This window comes from Cryptomeria japonica, unplaced genomic scaffold (genome assembly GCF_030272615.1).
Source record: "Cryptomeria japonica unplaced genomic scaffold, Sugi_1.0 HiC_scaffold_52, whole genome shotgun sequence".
NCBI lineage: Eukaryota > Viridiplantae > Streptophyta > Pinopsida > Cupressales > Cupressaceae > Cryptomeria > Cryptomeria japonica.
Genome location: NW_026728874.1, coordinates 181,124 through 200,000, shown reverse-complemented (window position 1 = coordinate 200,000; position 18,877 = coordinate 181,124). Strand labels below are relative to the sequence as shown.

Here is an 18,877-nt window from a genome sequence, read left to right as displayed (position 1 = left end):
TAGGAATCGGGATGCGAGGCGAGGGATGCGGCGGGAAGGCCCCGACGGCTAAACGGAAGAGGCTGCAGGGCCGCCTCGGAATGGTCCAAGCATCGGATGCGATTGGGACGACTACCAGTGCCAACCCCTTATCCCGCGATGCGTCCGATACACAGATAGTTCCAAGGCGGCCGAGGAGCCTCACCGCATATCAATCGGGGTGCGAGGCGAGGGATGGGGCGGGAAGGCCCCAACGGCTAGACGGAAGAGGCTTCAGGGCCACCTCGGAATGGTCCAAGCATCGGACGCGCTTGGGGCGACTGCCAGTGCCAACCCCTTATCCCGCGATGCGTCCGATACACAGATGGTTCCAAGGCGGCCGAGGAGCCTCACCGCATAGCAATCGGGGGTGCGAGGCGAGGGATGGGGCGGGAAGGCCCCAACGGCTAGACGGAAGAGGCTTCAGGGCCGCCTAGGAATGGTCCAAGCATCGGACACGCTTGGGGCGACTACCAGTGACAGCCCCCTATCCCGCGATGCGTCCGATACGAAGATGGTTCCAAGGCGGCCGAGGAGCCTCACCGCATAGCAATCGGGGTGCGAGGTGGGGGATGCGGCGAGATGGCCCCAACGGCTAGACGGAAGAGGCCACAGGGCCGCGTCGGAATAGTCCAAGCATCGGACGCGCTTGGGGCGACTACCAGTGACAACCCCTTATCCCGCGATGCGTCCGATACGAAGATAGTTCCAAGGCGGCCGAGGAGCCTCACCGCATAGCAATCGGGGTGCGAGGTGGGGGATGCGGCGAGATGGCCCCAACGGCTAGACGGAAGAGGCTGCAGGGCCGCCTCGGAATAGTCCAAGCATCGGACGCGCTTGGGGCCACTACCAGTGACAACCCCTTATCCCGCAATGCGTCCGATACGAAGATAGTTCCAAGGCGGCCGAAGAGCCTCACCGCATAGCAATCGGGGTGCGAGGTGGGGGATGCGGCGAGATGGCCCCAACGGCTAGACGGAAGAGGCCACAGGGCCGCCTCGGAATAGTCCAAGCATCGGACGCGCTTGGGGCGACTACCAGTGACAACCCCTTATCCCGCGATGCGTCCGATACGAAGATAGTTCCCAGGCGGCCGAGGAGCCTCACCGCATAGCAATCGGGGTGCGAGGCGAGGGATGCGGCGAGATGGCCCCAAAGGCTAGACGGAAGAGGCTGCAGGGCTGCCTCGGAATAGTCCAAGCATCGGACGCGCTTGGGGCGACTACCACTGCCAACCCCTTATCCCGCGATGCGTCCGATACACAGATAGTTCCGAGGCGGCCGAGGAGGTGGGGGATGCAGCGAGATGGCCCCAACGGCTAGACGGAAGAGGCTGCAGGGCCGCCTCGGAATAGTCCAAGCATCGGACGCGCTTGGGGCGACTACCAGTGACAACCCCTTATCCCGCGATGCGTCCGATACACAGATAGTTCCGAGGCGGCCAAGGAGCCTCACCGCATAGCAATCGTGGTGCGAGGTGGGGGATGCGGCGAGATGGCCCCAACGGCTAGACGGAAGAGGCTGCAGGGCCGCCTCGGAATGGTCCAAGCATCGGATGCGCTTGGGGCGACTACCACTGCCAACCCCTTATCCCGCGATGCGTCCGATACACAGATAGTTCCAAGGCGGCCGAGGAGCCTCACAGCATAGCAATCAGGGTGCGAGGCGAGGGATGCGGCGAGAAAGCCCCAACGGCTAGAGGGAAGAGGCTTCAGGTCCGCCTCGGAATGGTCCAAGCATCGGACGCGCTTGGGGCGACTACCAGTGACAACCCCTTATCCCGCGACGCGTCCGATACACAGATAGTTCCAAGGCGGCCGAGGAGCCTCACCGCATAGCAATCGGGGTGCGAGGCGAGGGATGCGGCGAGAAGGACCCAACGGCTACACGGAAGAGGCTTCGGGGCCGCCTCGGAATGGTCCAAGCATCGGACGCGCTTGGGGCGACTACCAGTGACAACCCCTTATCCCGCGACGCGTCCGATACACAGATAGTTCCAAGGCGGCCGAGGAGCCTCACCGCATAGCAATCGGGGTGCGAGGCGAGGGATGCGGCGAGAAGGACCCAACGGCTACACGGAAGAGGCTTCGGGGCCGCCTCGGAATGGTCCAAGCATCGGACGCGCTTGGGGCGACTACCAGTGACAACCCCTTATCCCGCGACGCGTCCGATACACAGATAGTTCCAAGGCGGCCGAGGAGCCTCACCGCATAGCAATCGGGGTGCGAGGCGAGGGATGCGGCGAGAAGGACCCAACGGCTAGACGGAAGAGGCTTCGGGTCCGCCTCGGAATGGTCCAAGCATCGGACGCGCTTGGGGCGACTACCAGTGACAACCCCTTATCCCGCGACGCGTCCGATACACAGATAGTTCCAAGGCGGCCGAGGAGCCTCACCGCATAGCAATCGGGGTGCGAGGCGAGGGATGCGGCGAGAAGGACCCAACGGCTAGACGGAAGAGGCTTCGGGTCCGCCTCGGAATGGTCCAAGCATCGGACGCGCTTGGGGCGACTACCAGTGACAACCCCTTATCCCGCGACGCGTCCGATACACAGATAGTTCCAAGGCGGCCGAGGAGCCTCACCGCATAGCAATCGGGGTGCGAGGCGAGGGATGCGGCGAGAAGGACCCAACGGCTAGACGGAAGAGGCTTCGGGTCCGCCTCGGAATGGTCCAAGCATCGGACGCGCTTGGGGCGACTACCAGTGACAACCCCTTATCCCGCGACGCGTCCGATACACAGATAGTTCCGAGGCGGCCGAGGAGCCTCACCGCATAGCAATCGGGGTGCGAGGCGAAGGATGCGGCGAGAAGGACCCAACGGCTAGACGGAAGAGGCTTCGGGTCCGCCTCGGAATGGTCTAAGCATCGGACGCGCTTGGGGCGACTACCAGTGACAACCCCTTATCCCGCGACGCGTCCGATACACAGATAGTTCCGAGGCGGCCGAGGAGCCTCACCGCATAGCAATCGGGGTGCGAGGCGAGGGATGCGGCGAGAAGGACCCAACGGCTAGACGGAAGAGGCTTCAGGGCCGCCTCGGAATGGTCCAAGCATCGGACGCGCTTGGGGCGACTACCAGTGACAACCCCTTATCCCGCGACGCGTCCGATACACAGATAGTTCCGAGGCGGCCGAGGAGCCTCACCGCATAGCAATCGGGGTGCGAGGCGAGGGATGCGGCGAGAAGGACCCAACGGCTAGACGGAAGAGGCTTCAGGGCCGCCTCGGAATGGTCCAAGCATCGGACGCGCTTGGGGCGACTACCAATGACAACCCCTTATCCCGCGACGCGTCCGATACACAGATAGTTCCGAGGCGGCCGAGGAGCCTCACCGCATAGCAATCGGGGTGCGAGGTGAGGGATGCGGCGAGAAGGACCCAACGGCTAGACGGAAGAGGCTTCAGGGCCGCCTCGGAATGGTCCAAGCATCGGACGCGCTTGGGGCGACTACCAGTGACAACCCCTTATCCCGCGACGCGTCCGATACACAGATAGTTCCGAGGCGGCCGAGGAGCCTCACCGCATAGCAATCGGGGTGCGAGGCGAGGGATGCGGCGAGAAGGACCCAACGGCTAGACGGAAGAGGCTTCAGGGCCGCCTCGGAATGGTCCAAGCATCGGACGCGCTTGGGGCGACTACCGTTGCCAACCCCTTATCCCGCGATGCGTCTGATACACAGATAGTTCCGAGGCGGCCGAGGAGCCTCACCGCATAGCAATCGGGTTGCGAGTCAGATTATTGGGAAGGGAACCCCCTGGGATGCGGCTCAAGCAGTGCCCAAAGGGACTGGAATGCGGAATCACATCGAGAGACCCAAATGCTATACGAGGGCTCAAATCGAATTATCGATTTGGCCACGACATGGACGCATCGGAACGACTACCTTTGCCGAACCACTCGCAATTGCATCCATACCGAAACCAATAGACATTTCCGTTAGAGCCCTCGCATAGCATTCGGGAATCTCGCATGCCCCTCTAAATCGACCAATGCTGGCGCTCAATGAAAATCCGAGCGCTACCACCGTTCGAGCGCCAGCATTGGTCGAGTTAGAGGGGCACGGGGGAGAATGCTCCAGTCAACACCTCCCCTATATAAGTTATTTGTCCGATTCTCGCACAACCGTAGTCTGCCTCGTCGAATCAAACAACGGTCCCAGATTCCGACTTCCGTTCCGTAGAGACCCAAAAGCTAGATGGAGGCTCGCAAGAAAGAGAGTCGGCGCATAGCAATCGGGTTTCTCGAACGTTTAGGGACCGAGCTCACTTGCGGATAGGGCAAAATCCGCCAAGCAACCCAAAAGCTAGACGGGGGCTCGAATCGAATCGCCTAGGCGGCCACAACAACGACGTGTTGGATCGACTACCAGTGCCAAACCATTCAGCAAGACTAGTCTGTGTCGAGGCCGGATAGAGATTCTCAGAGAGCGCCCGCATAGCATTTAGGAGACCTGCCGCGTCCCTCACACTCGACAAATGGTGGTGCACGTTTATAAATCCGAGCGATCCCAACCCTTTCAAGCACCAACATCGGTCGAGATAGAGGGGCACGGAGGGGGCTGCGTGAGACAACACAGTCCCCTATATAAGTTATTTGTCCGATTCTCACACATCCGAAGAATGGTCATCAAATCGGACAACAGCCCAAACTTCCGACTTCCGTCCCAGAAAGCCCAAGAGCTATCTAAAACGTTCATGGCCGGAACTCGATCGCGGCTATACCAGTCCGCCAAGCAACCCAAAAGCTAGACTGGAGCTCTAGTCGAATCACCTCTGTGGCCATTGCAAGGACGTGTTGGAGCGACTACCATTGCCGAACCATTCCGCAGGTCGAGTCCATACCAAGGCCGCATAGAGATTCACGATGAGCTCCTGCATAGCAATCAGGAGACTTGCCGTGTCCATCACAATCGATAAATCCTGGTGCAAGATTTTTGCATCCGAGCGCTCCAACCAGTCGAGCACCAGCATCAATCGACATAAACGGGCACGGGGGGAGGATGCTCGAGAACACTACCTCCCCTATATAAGTTATTTGTCCGATTCTCAAGCAGCCGAAGTCTGGTCATCGAATCGGGTCAAAGACCACAACTTCCGACTTTACCCACAATGCAAGTCATCGAATCGAACATCGGCCCCCGAGTCGGACTCCATGCGTATGTCAGGTCATCGGACCCAAATTCCGCCTTCCTGCGCATGGCGGGCCATCAATATCAACTCGGTCATCGGACCCAAACTCCGCCTTTTTGCGTATGGCACGCCTTCAAATCGGTCATCGGACCCAAATTCCGCCTTCCTGTGCATGGCGGGCCATCAACATCAACTCGGTCATCGGACCCAAATTCCGCCTTTCTGCGCATGGCACGCCATCAACTCGGTCATCGGACCCAAATTCCGCCTTCCTGCGCATGGCAGGTCATCGGACACAAATTCAGACCTCGCCAATATGCCTACGTATCGAATCGGTCATCGGACCCAACTTCCGACTTCATCCATACTGTAGGGTCTTTGAGGTTGGCGCGGTGCGCTCAACCCAGGGAGTCGACCCATCGAAGCATACACCTCCCCTATATAAGCTATTTGTCCGATTCCCACACCTGTGTAGTTTGCACCTCTGACCAGGACATCGACCCCAACTTCCGAACTCGACTGCAACGACGGCACCAGCGCCTTGGTGCGCACCTTGCGACGCACAGTCCCAACATTCGCCTTCCTGCACATGGCAGGTCATCGGACCCAAATTCCGACCTCGCGAGTATGCCTACATATCGAATCGGTCATCGGACCCAACTTCCGACTTCATCCATACCGTAGGGTCTTTGAGGTTGGCGCGGTGCGCTCAACCCGGGGAGTCGACCCAACGAAGCATACACCTCCCCTATATAAGCTATTTGTCCGATTCCCACACCTGTGTAGTTTGCACCTCCGATCAAGACATCGACCCCAACTTCCGAACTCGCCTCCAACGACCGAACCAGCGCCTTGGTGCGCACCTTGCAACGCACAGTGCCAACATTCGCCTTCCTGCACGTGGCAGGTCATCGGACCCAAATTCCGACCTCGCGAGTATGCCTACATATCGAATCGGTCATCGGACCCAACTTCCGACTTCATCCATACCGTAGGGTCTTTGAGGTTGGCGCGGTGCGCTCAACCCGGGGAGTCGACCCAACGAAGCATACACCTCCCCTATATAAGCTATTTGTCCGATTCCCACACCTGTGTAGCTTGCACCTCCGATCAGGACATCGACCCCAACTTCCGAACTCGACTAAAAAGACCGCACCAGCGCCTTGGTGTGCACCTTGCAACGCACAGTGTCAACATTCGCCTTCCTGCACATGGCAGGTCATCGGACCCAAATTCCGACCTCATGAGCATACCTACTAATCGAATTGGTCATCGGACCCAACTTCCGACTTCATCCATACCGTAGGGTCTTTGAGGTTGGCGCGGTGCGCTCAACCTGGGGAGTCGACCCATCGAAGCATACACCTCCCCTATATAAGCTATTTGTCCGATTCCGACACCTGTGTAGTTTGCACCTCCGCTCAGGACATCGACCCCAACTTCCGAACTCGCCTGCAACGACCGAACCAGCGCCTTGGTGCGCACCAAAAGTGCGCACTTTTGGAGGGCACTTTTGTGCGCTCCAAAGGTGCGCACTTTTGGAGGGCACTTTTCTGCGCTCCAAAGGTGCGCACTTTTGGAGGGCACTTTTTGGAGGGCACTTTTCTGCGCTCCAAAGGTGCGCACTTTTGGAGGGCACTTTTTGGAGGGCACTTTTCTGCGCTCCAAAGGTGCGCACTTTTGGAGGGCACTTTTTGGAGGGCACTTTTCTGCGCTCCAAAGGTGCGCACTTTTGGAGGGCACTTTTTGGAGGGCACTTTTCTGCGCTCCAAAGGTGCGCACTTTTGGAGGGCACTTTTTGGAGGGCACTTTTCTGCGCTCCAAAGGTGCGCACTTTTGGAGGGCACTTTTCTGCGCTCCAAAGGTGCGCACTTTTGGAGGGCACTTTTTGGAGGGCACTTTTCTGCGCTCCAAAGGTGCGCACTTTTGGAGGGCACTTTTTGGAGGGCACTTTTCTGCGCTCCAAAGGTGCGCACTTTTGGAGGGCACTTTTTGGAGGGCACTTTTCTGCGCTCCAAAGGTGCGCACTTTTGGAGGGCACTTTTGTGCACTCCAAAGGTGCGCACTTTTGGAGGGCACTTTTCCTGTGCTCCAAAGGTGCACACCTAGGTGAGCACCTTCGACCACACCTTGTAGCACACCAAACTCTGACTTTCGACTTCATCCGCAATGCAGGGTCTTTGAGGTTGGCGCAATGCGCACAACCAGGGGAGTCGACCCATCAAACCCAACACCTCCCCTATATAAGCTATTTGTCTGATTCTCATACATGCGTAGCCTGCAGGAGCAATTAGGACATCGACCCCAACTTTCGGCTTCTAAACGAAAACAAGGTCTTTGAGGTTGGTGTAATGCGAACAACTAGGGGAGTCAACCCATCAAACCCAACACCTCCCCTATATAAGCTATTTGTCTGATTCTCATACATGTGTAGTCTACAGGAGCAATTAGGACATCGACCCCAACTTTTGACTTCTTAACGAAAACAAGGTCTTTGAGGTTGACGTAATGCGCACAACCAGGGGAGTCGACCCATCAAACCCAACACCTCCCCTATATAAGCTATTTGTCCGATTCTCATACATGTGTAGCCTGCAGGAGCCATTAGGACATTGACCCCAACTTTTGACTTCTTAACGAAAACAAGGTCTTTGAGGTTGGCGTAATGCGCACAACCAAGGGAGTTGACCCATCAAACCCAACACCTCCCCTATATAAGCTATTTGTCTGATTCTCATACATGTGTAGCCTGCAACAACGATTAGGACATCCACCCCAACTTCTGAATTCGTCTGCGTTGACCGCACCAAAGGTGCACGCCTTGGTGCTCACCAAAATCCGACTTCCGACTTCTTCTGCTATGCGGGGTCTTTGAGGTTGGCGCAGTGCGCACAACCAGGGGAGTCAACCCACCGAATGCAACACCTCCCCTATATAAGCTATTTGTCTGATTCTCATACATGCGTAGACTGCAGCAATGATTAGGACATCCACCCCAACTTTTGACTTCTTAAACAAGACAGGGTCTTTGAAGTTGGTGCAGTGCACACAACCAGGGGAGTCGACCCATCAAACGCAACACCTCCCCTATATAAAGCTATTTGTCCGATTCTCATACGTGTAGTCTGCAGCAGCGATTAGGACATCGACCCCAACTTCCGAATTCGTTTGCATTGACCGCACCAAAGGTGCACGCCTTGGTGTGCACCCTGGAGTGCACTTTGGTGCTCACCTCGGTGCACACTTTGGTGTGCACCTCGGTGTGCACCAAAGGTGCGCACCTTGGAGCGCACCAAAGGTGTACACTTTGGAGCGCACCACATAGGGTCTTTGAGAGGTTGGCGCAGTGCGCACACCAAGGTGGGTGTTGAGGTGCGTGCCGAGGTGGGTGGGTGCTAGGGTGCGCTCCATGGTGGGTGCCAGGGTGGGTGCGTGCTAGGGTGGATTCCAAAGAGGGTCATAGGGTGGGTGCCAAGGTGGGTTGGTGATATAGTGGGTTCAAAGGTGGGTACTAGGGTGGGTTCCAAGGTGGGTCACAAGTTGGGTGCCAGGATGCGTGGGTGTTAGGTTGGGTGCCAAGGTGGGCTCCTGCGTGGGTGGGTGCTAGGGTGGGTTTCAAGGTGGACGCGAGGGCGGGTGCCAAGGTGGGTAACAAGTTGGGTGTTAGGATGGGTGAGTGCTAGAGTGGGTGCCAAGGTGGGTGGGTGCTAAGGTGGATGCCAAGGTGGTTCACAGGGTGGGTGGGTTCTAGGGTGAGTTCCAAGGTGGGTCACAGGTTCAGTGCTAGGGTGGGTGTCAAGGCGGGTGTCGAGGTGCCTGGGTGCTAGGGTGTGGATGCCAATGTGGGTCATAGGGTGGGTACTAGGGTGGGCTGCAATGTGGGTGCCAAGGTGGGTAACATGCTCGGTGGGTTCTAAATTGGGTGCCAGGGTGGGTGTGCACCCACCTTGCCCGAGGTGGGTGCCAAGGTGCCAGTGTGGGTGGGTGCTAAGGTGGATGCCAAGGTGGGTGAGAAGGTGGGTGATAGGTTGAGTGGTAGGATGGGTGGGTGCCAAGATGGGTCACAGGGTGGGTGCAAGGGTGGGTAGGTGCTAGGGTTGGTGTCAGGGTGGGCGGGTGCTAGGTTGGGTTCCAAGGTGGGTGCGAGGGTGAGTGTCAAGGTGGGTCACAGGTTAGGTGCTAGGATGGGTGAGTGCTAGGGTGCAAAGGTGCCAGGGTGGGTGCTAGGATGGGTCGATGCTAGGGTGAGTGGCAAGGTGGGTCCACAAGTGTCAAGGTGGGTGCCGAGGTGGGTGCCAAGTCGGCGACTGCTATGGTGGATGCCAAGGTGGGTCACGGGGTGGGTGCCAAGTTGCTAGGTTGGGTTCCAAGGTGGGTGCCAACGTGGGTGCTAGGGTGCGTGGGTTAAAGGGTGTGTCACAACGTGGGTGCCAGGATGGGTGCGCACCCACACTGGCCAAGACGGGTGCGGGTGCAAGGTTGGGTTCCAAGCCCGGTCACAGGCTGGGTGCTAGGATGGGTGGGTGCCAAGGTGGGCACCAGGGTGGGTGCACCCACCCTGGCCAAGGTGGGTCACGGGGTGGGTCCTAGGGTGGGTAACGGGGTGGGTACTAAGGTGCGTGCCAAGGTGGGTCATAGGGTGGGTGCCAAGGTGGGCACCAGGGTGGGTGTGCACCAACCCTAGCCAGGGTAGGTCACGGGGTGGTTGTCGGGGTGGGCGTCAAGGAGCCAAGGTGGGTGGCAAGTAGCCAAGTTGCGTGCCAAGGTGGGTGTCGGGGTGGGTGCCAAGGATCCAAGGTGGGTGCCAAGGAACCAAGGTGGGTGTCTGGGTGGGTGCCGAGGTGGGAGCCAGGGTGGGTCCCAAGGTGAGTGCAAAGGTGGGTGCCAGGGTCAAGGTGAGTGCCAATGTGGGTTCCAAGGTGCCAGGGTCAGGGTGAGTGCCAATGTGGGTTCAAAGGTGCTAAGTTGGGTGCGAGGTTGGGTGCGAGGGTGGGTGGGTGCCAAGGTGTGCTAGGTGGAAGCCCGGGTGGGTCGGCATCCCATGGGTGTCGAGTTGGGTGCCTGATGGGTGCTTCTTGTCAAGTTTTAGTCGTCGGGACTCATTTCGAGCCTTAGAGGTCGTTTCTTGTCCGGTTGCCCTGTCTTCGACCTGGGAACCCAATTTTGGTCCTCGGGTCCCATTTTTTTTTGTCTCGCATCCCACTTTTGGCCTGTGGCCTTTTCGGGGTCGATTCTCGTTTTGGGCATCAGAGCATGTTTCTTCTCCTAAAACCCAATATTTGTTTATTAAGTCTCGGAACACATTTTTGTTCTCGTGGACCCATCATGGGTCTTGGAACGCATTTGTGGTCCTTGGGTCCCATTTTGCATCCCGAAACTTGTGTTTTGGTGCTTGATCCCTATTTTGGGTGCCCACCTTGCACCAAGTGCGCACCCGGGGCAAACCGAGCGCCTTGGTGCACCGGGGCAAGATCGAGCGTGCACCCGAGGCGCCCCGAACATGCACCAAGGTGCACTCGGCCCACATGTGAGCGCAGGTCGTTGCGCCCGAGGTGGTGTGTGGGCACCGCGTTGCAGACGGGACACTGCACGCACACGACGCCCCCTCCAGGTGCACGCACGTAGGCCGGGCCGGGTGCACACCCGACGCCCTAGCAAGGTGCGCGCACCCGGGCAGGGCTCACACTTGGCGAACGGGGCGCACTTCGCGAGGGAGGGTGTGCACCTCGACGGGGGTGGGTGGTCGGGGTGGATTCGCACGTGGGTCGCGGTTTGCTAAGTACACACTGCGACAAGCTCATAACGGGTGCGATCATACCAGCATTAGTGCACCGGATCCCATCAGAACTCCGCAGTTAAGCGCGCTTGGGCCGGAGTAGTACTGGGATGGGTGACCTCCCGGGAAGTCCCGGTGTTGCACCCTTTTTTAGTTTTTCGCCGGGCGTCGCAATGCTATTTGAATAAACCTTTTGCCCGTTTGCGTTCTCGTCGGGGCCGGGCCGGGCCGGGGTGCGCTGCCCGCACTACCGCGCGCGCGGGGGCGACACCGAGCGCGCACCCGAGGCACCCCGAGCACACAGGCCACGGTGCAACCCGGGCGTTGTGCGCGCACCCCGGTGCGCCCGAGGTGCTGCGCGCGCACCCAGGTGAAATCGGTGTGCACCTCGGCCAGTGCGCGCTCGGTCGAGTCGCGCACGTTGGCCAAGGTGCACGGTGATGTTTCTTACTCTAAGGTTCCGCACCAGACGCCCGGGACAGGTGAGCGAAGCTGGGCGGGGCCGGGTGCGCGGCCGGGGCAGGTGCACGCAGCTGGAGAGAGCTTTGGAGCACACTTCGGAGCGCACCAATGATGCGCTCCATTCAAAAGTTTCCTGAAAAGGCAAAAAAAGTTGAGATTATAGAATTTCCCACTTGAGAGATTGTAAAAAAAAAAAATTTAAAATGAAGGAAACGCGGGTGCCAAGGTGTGCGCAGCCCAGCCAAGGTGTGCGCACCAAGGCGCCCACCCTGGCGAAGGTGCACGCAAGGTGCGCACCCGAGGCAAACCGGACAATTAACCCAACTTTCGACTTCGCGCGCACCTTGGAGCGCACTTCGAAGCGCTCCTTGGTGCGCACCAATCTTGGGCACCTCGGAGTGCACCATGGCGCCCACCAAGGTGCGCACCCGGGGCAAACCGAGCTCCGACTTCGTGCGCACCTTGGAGCGCACGAAAGGTGCGCACCATGGCGCCCACCAAGGTGCGCAGCCCAGCCAAGGCGTGCGCATCAAGGTGCGCACCCTGGCGAAGGTGCGCACCCGGGGCAAACCGAGCTCCGACTTCGTGCGCACCTTGGAGCGCACAAAAGGTGCGCAACCCAGCCAAGGTGTGCGCACCCCGGTCAAACCGAGCTCCGAATCGTGCGCACCAGAGGTGCACGCCATCGTGCGCACCTTGGAGCACACTTCGGAGCCCTCCTTGGTGCGCGCCGATGTTGCGCACCTCGGAGCGCACCCGGGGAAAACAATGCAATTAACCCGACTTTCGACTTCGTGGGCACCTCGGAGCGCTCTCGGGTTCGCACCTCGGAGCACACCGAGGTGCGCACCTTTGATGCGCTGCCTTCACCAATTTCCAAAAAAGGCAAGAAAACATTGAGAAGGTGTGCGCACCGAGGTGCCCACCCTGGCGAAGGTGCACGCGAGGTGCGCACCCGGGGCAAACCGGGCTCCGACTTCGTGCACGCCGCACCTTGGAGCACACTTCGGAGCGCTCCTTGGTGCGCACCAGGGCGCGCAACCCAGCCGAGGTGCCCACCCCGGCGAAGGTGCACGCGAGGTGCGCACCCGGGGCAAACCGGGCTCCGACTTCGTGCACGCCATGGTGCCCACCGCGGCGAAGGTGCACGCGAGGTGCGCACCCGGGGCAAACCGGGCTCCGACTTCGTGCACGCCGCACCTTGGAGCACACTTCGGAGCGCTCCTTGGTGCGCACCATGGTGCCCACCAGGGCGCGCAACCCCGCCGAAGGTGCACGCGAGGTGCGCACCCGGGGCAAACCGGGCTCCGACTTCGTGCACGCCGCACCTTGGAGCACACTTCGGAGCGCTCCTTGGTGCGCACCATGGTGCCCACCAGGGCGCGCAACCCCGCCGAAGGTGCACGCGAGGTGCGCACCCGGGGCAAACCGGGCTCCGACTTCGTGCACGCCATGGTGCGCACCGCGGCGAAGGTGCGCACCCGGGGCAAACCGGGCTCCGACTTCGTGCACGCCGCACCTTGGAGCACACTTCGGAGCGCTCCTTGGTGCGCACCAGGGCGCGCAACCCAGCCGAGGTGCCCACCCCGGCGAAGGTGCACGCGAGGTGCGTACCCGGGGCAAACCGGGCTCCGACTTCGTGCACGCCGCACCTTGGAGCACACTTCGGAGCGCTCCTTGGTGCGCACCATGGTGCCCACCAGGCCGCGCAACCCAGCCAAGGTGTGCGCACCAAGGTGCACGCGAGGTGCGCACCCGGGGCAAACCGGGGTCCGACTTCGTGCACGCCGCACCTTGGAGCACACATCGGGGCGCTCCCGGGTTCGCACCGGCGTTGCGCACCGTGGTGGGCACCTCGGAGCACACCAAGGTGGGCAGCGAGGTGCGCACCTTTGATGCGATGCCTTCACTAATTTCCATAAAAGGCAAAAAAAAAACGAGATTTTAAAATTTCCGTTTTGAAAGATAGTGAGAAAAAGGGAATGCTGGTGCCATCTTGAGCCCGCCCTGGTGCGCAGCCCAGCCAAGGTGTGCGCACCAAGGTGCCCACCCTGGCGAAGGTGCGCGCCCGGGCAATTAACCCAACTTCCAACTTCGCGCGCGCCAGGGTGGGAGCGCACCCAACAACCGGGCCTGGGAAGAGCCAATGCGAGAAACCCCACCAAACGCTCTGACAAAAAAAGAGGGGGCGCTCCAGTAACCCCGCTTCGGAGCGCACCCTGGGCAAACCCAGCCAAGGTGCCCACCCCGGCCAAGGTGCAGGCGAGGTGCGCACCCGGGGCAAACCGGGCTCCGACAACGTGCACGCCGCACCTTGGAGCACACTTCGTAGCGCTCCCGGGTGCGCACCTCAGAGCACACCAAGGTGGGCAGCGAGGTGCGCACCTTTGATGCGCTGCCTTCACTAATTTCCAGAAAAGGCAAAAAAAAAAGGAGATTTTAAAATTTCCGTTTTGAAAGATAGTGAAAAAAACGGAACGCGCGTGCCATCTTGAGCCCGCCCTGGTGCGCAGCCCAGGTAAGGTGCCCACCCTGGCAAAGGTGCGCACCCGGGCAATTAACCCTACTTCCGACTTCGTGCGCGCCAGGGTGGCAACCGGGCCTCGGAAGAGCCAATGCGAGAAACCCCACCAAACGCTCCGACAAAAAAAGAGGCGGCGCTCCAATAACCCCGCTTCGGAGCGCAGCCGGGGCAAACCCAGCCAAGGTGCCCACCCCGACGAAGGTGCACGCGAGGTGCGCACCCGGGGCAAACCGGGCTCCGACAACGTGCACGCAGCACCTTGGAGCACACTTCGAAGCACTCCCGGGTGCCCACCGGCGTTGCGCACCGTGGTGGGCAGCGAGGTGCGCACCTTTGATGCGCTGCCTTCACTAATTTCCAGAAAAAGGCAAAAAAAAATGAGATTTTAAAATTTCCGTTTTGAAAGATAGTGAAAAAAAAGGAACGCGGGTGCCATCTTGAGCCCGCCCTGGTGCGCAGCCCAGGCAAGGCATGCGCACCAAGGTGCCCACCCGAGGTGCACACCCGGGGCAAACCGGGCTCCGACTTCGTGCAGGCCGCACCTTGGAGCACACTTCGGAGCGCTCCTTGGTGCGCACCATGGTGCCCACCAGGGCGCGCAACCCAGCCAAGGTCTGCACACCAAGGTGCCCACCCCGGCGAAGGTGCACGCGAGGTGCGCACCCGGGGCAAACCGGGCTCCGACTTCGTGCACGCCATGGTGCCCACCGCGGCGAAGGTGCACGCGAGGTGCGCACCCGGGGCAAACCGGGCTCCGACTTCGTGCACGCCGCACCTTGGAGCACACTTCGGAGCGCTCCTTGGTGCGCACCATGGTGCCCACCAGGGCGCGCAACCCAGCCAAGGTGTGCGCACCAAGGTGCACGCGAGGTGCGCACCCGGGGCAAACCGGGGTCCGACTTCGTGCACGCCGCACCTTGGAGCACACATCGGAGCGCTCCCAGGTTCGCACCAGCGTTGCGCACCTTTGATGCGCTGCCTTCACTAATTTCCAGAAAAGGCAAAAAAAAACGAGATTTTAAAATTTCCGTTCTGAAAGATAGTGAAAAAAACGGAACGCGGGTGCCATCTTGAGCCCTTCCTGGTGCGCACCCCAGGCAAGTTGTGCGCACCAAGGTGCCCACCCTGGCGGAGGTGCGCGCCCGGGGCAATCCGGGCTCCGACTTCGTGCACTGCATGGTGCCCACCAAGGCGCGCAACCCAGCCAAGGTGCCCACCGCAGCGAAGGTGCACGCGAGGTGCACACCCGGGGCAAACCGGGCTCCGACTTCGTGCACGCCGCACCTTGGAGCACACTTCAGAGCGCTCCTTGGTGCGCACCAGGGCGCGCAACCCAGCCGAGGTGCCCACCCCGGCGAAGGTGCACGCGAGGTGCGCACCCGGGGCAAACCGGGCTCCGACTTCGTGCACGCCATGGTGCCCACCGCGGCGAAGGTGCGCACCCGGGGCAAACCGGGCTCCGACTTCGTGCACGCCGCACCTTGGAGCACACTTCGGAGCGCTCCTTGGTGCGCACCATGGTGCCCACCAGGCCGCGCAACCCAGCCAAGGTGTGCGCACCAAGGTGCACGCGAGGTGCGCACCCGGGGCAAACCGGGGTCCGACTTCGTGCACGCCGCACCTTGGAGCACACATCGGGGCGCTCCCGGGTTCGCACCGGCGTTGCGCACCGTGGTGGGCACCTCGGAGCACACCAAGGTGGGCAGCGAGGTGCGCACCTTTGATGCGATGCCTTCACTAATTTCCATAAAAGGCAAAAAAAAAACGAGATTTTAAAATTTCCGTTTTGAAAGATAGTGAGAAAAAGGGAATGCTGGTGCCATCTTGAGCCCGCCCTGGTGCGCAGCCCAGCCAAGGTTTGCGCACCAAGGTGCCCACCCTGGCGAAGGTGCGCGCCCGGGCAATTAACCCAACTTCCAACTTCGCGCGCGCCAGGGTGGGAGCGCACCCAACAACCGGGCCTGGGAAGAGCCAATGCGAGAAACCCCACCAAACTCTCTGACAAAAAAAGAGGGGGCGCTCCAGTAACCCCGCTTCGGAGCGCACCCTGGGCAAACCCAGCCAAGGTGCCCACCCCGGCCAAGGTGCAGGCGAGGTGCGCACCCGGGGCAAACCGGGCTCCGACAACGTGCACGCCGCACCTTGGAGCACACTTCGTAGCGCTCCCGGGTGCGCACCTCAGAGCACACCAAGGTGGGCAGCGAGGTGCGCACCTTTGATGCGCTGCCTTCACTAATTTCCAGAAAAGGCAAAAAAAAAAGGAGATTTTAAAATTTCCGTTTTGAAAGATAGTGAAAAAAACGGAACGCGCGTGCCATCTTGAGCCCGCCCTGGTGCGCAGCCCAGGTAAGGTGCCACCCTGGCAAAGGTGCGCACCCGGGCAATTAACCCTACTTCTGACTTCGTGCGCGCCAGGGTGGCAACCGGGCCTCGGAAGAGCCAATGCGAGAAACCCCACCAAACGCTCCGACAAAAAAAGAGGCGGCGCTCCAATAACCCCGCTTCGGAGCGCAGCCGGGGCAAACCAAGCCAAGGTGCCCACCCCGACGAAGGTGCACGCGAGGTGCGCACCCGGGGCAAACCGGGCTCCGACAACGTGCACGCAGCACCTTGGAGCACACTTCGAAGCACTCCCGGGTGCCCACCGGCGTTGCGCACCGTGGTGGGCAGCGAGGTGCGCACCTTTGATGCGCTGCCTTCACTAATTTCCAGAAAAAGGCAAAAAAAAATGAGATTTTAAAATTTCCGTTTTGAAAGATAGTGAAAAAAAAGGAACGCGGGTGCCATCTTAAGCCCGCCCTGGTGCGCAGCCCAGGCAAGGCATGCGCACCAAGGTGCCCACCCGAGGTGCACACCCGGGGCAAACCGGGCTCCGACTTCGTGCAGGCCGCACCTTGGAGCACACTTCGGAGCGCTCCTTGGTGCGCACCATGGTGCCCACCAGGGCGCACCCGAGGCAAACCGGGCTCCGACTTCGTGCACGCCGCACCTTGGAGCACACATCGGAGCGCTCCCAGGTTCGCACCAGCGTTGCGCACCTTTGATGCGCTGCCTTCACTAATTTCCAGAAAAGGCAAAAAAAAACGATATTTTAAAATTTCCGTTCTGAAAGATAGTGAAAAAAACGGAACGCGGGTGCCATCTTGAGCCCTTCCTGATGCGCAGCCCAGGCAAGTTGTGCGCACCAAGGTGCCCACCCTGGCGGAGGTGCGCGCCCGGGGCAAACCGGGCTCCGACTTCGTGCACTGCATGGTGCCCACCAAGGCGCGCAACCCAGCCAAGGTGCCCACCGCAGCGAAGGTGCACGCGAGGTGCGCACCCGAGGTGCACACCCGGGGCAAACCGGGCTCCGACTTCGTGCACGCCGCACCTTGGAGCACACTTCAGAGCGCTCCTTGGTACGCACCAGGGCGCGCAACCCAGCCAAGGTGCTCACCCCGGCGAAGGTGCACGCGAGGTGCGCACCCGGGGCAAACCGGGCTCGGACTTCGTGCACGCCGCACCTTGGAGCACACATCGGAGCGCTCCCGGGTTCGCACCAGCATTGCGCACCTTTGATGCGCTGCCTTCACTAATTTCCAGAAAAGGCAAAAAAAAGAAAAAAATGAGATTTTAAAATTTCCGTTTTGAAAGATAGTGAAAAAAACGGAACGCGGGTGCCATCTTGAGCCCGCCCTGGTGTGCAGCCCAGGCAAGTTGTGCGCACCAAGGCACCCACCCTGGCCAAGGTGGGTCACGGGGTGGGTCCTAGGGTGGGTAACGGGGTGGGTACTAAGGTGCGTGCCAAGGTGGGTCATAGGGTGGGTGCCAAGGTGGGCACCAGGGTGGGTGTGCACCAACCCTAGCCAGGGTAGGTCACGGGGTGGTTGTCGGGGTGGGCGTCAAGGAGCCAAGGTGGGTGGCAAGTAGCCAAGTTGCGTGCCAAGGTGGGTGTCGGGGTGGGTGCCAAGGATCCAAGGTGGGTGCCAAGGAACCAAGGTGGGTGTCTGGGTGGGTGCCGAGGTGGGAGCCAGGGTGGGTCCCAAGGTGAGTGCAAAGGTGGGTGCCAGGGTCAAGGTGAGTGCCAATGTGGGTTCCAAGGTGCCAGGGTCAGGGTGAGTGCCAATGTGGGTTCAAAGGTGCTAAGTTGGGTGCGAGGTTGGGTGCGAGGGTGGGTGGGTGCCAAGGTGTGCTAGGTGGAAGCCCGGGTGGGTCGGCATCCCATGGGTGTCGAGTTGGGTGCCTGATGGGTGCTTCTTGTCAAGTTTTAGTCGTCGGGACTCATTTCGAGCCTTAGAGGTCGTTTCTTGTCCGGTTGCCCTGTCTTCGACCTGGGAACCCAATTTTGGTCCTCGGGTCCCATTTTTTTTTGTCTCGCATCCCACTTTTGGCCTGTGGCCTTTTCGGGGTCGATTCTCGTTTTGGGCATCAGAGCATGTTTCTTCTCCTAAAACCCAATATTTGTTTATTAAGTCTCGGAACACATTTTTGTTCTCGTGGACCCATCATGGGTCTTGGAACGCATTTGTGGTCCTTGGGTCCCATTTTGCATCCCGAAACTTGTGTTTTGGTGCTTGATCCCTATTTTGGGTGCCCACCTTGCACCAAGTGCGCACCCGGGGCAAACCGAGCGCCTTGGTGCACCGGGGCAAGATCGAGCGTGCACCCGAGGCGCCCCGAACATGCACCAAGGTGCACTCGGCCCACATGTGAGCGCAGGTCGTTGCGCCCGAGGTGGTGTGTGGGCACCGCGTTGCAGACGGGACACTGCACGCACACGACGCCCCCTCCAGGTGCACGCACGTAGGCCGGGCCGGGTGCACACCCGACGCCCTAGCAAGGTGCGCGCACCCGGGCAGGGCTCACACTTGGCGAACGGGGCGCACTTCGCGAGGGAGGGTGTGCACCTCGACGGGGGTGGGTGGCCGGGGTGGATTCGCACGTGGGTCGCGGTTTGCTAAGTACACACTGCGACAAGCTCATAAC

General features: G+C 60.3%; 1 non-coding gene across 1 annotated transcript; it reads left to right on the top strand.

Moving 5' to 3' along the window:
* The first annotated feature begins 10,954 nt into the window (after positions 1-10,954).
* LOC131862876 (5S ribosomal RNA) lies at positions 10,955-11,073 on the top strand. The gene has a single exon (XR_009361812.1). It is a non-coding gene; the product is annotated as a 5S ribosomal RNA (ribosomal RNA).
* The last annotated feature ends 7,804 nt before the right edge of the window (positions 11,074-18,877 follow it).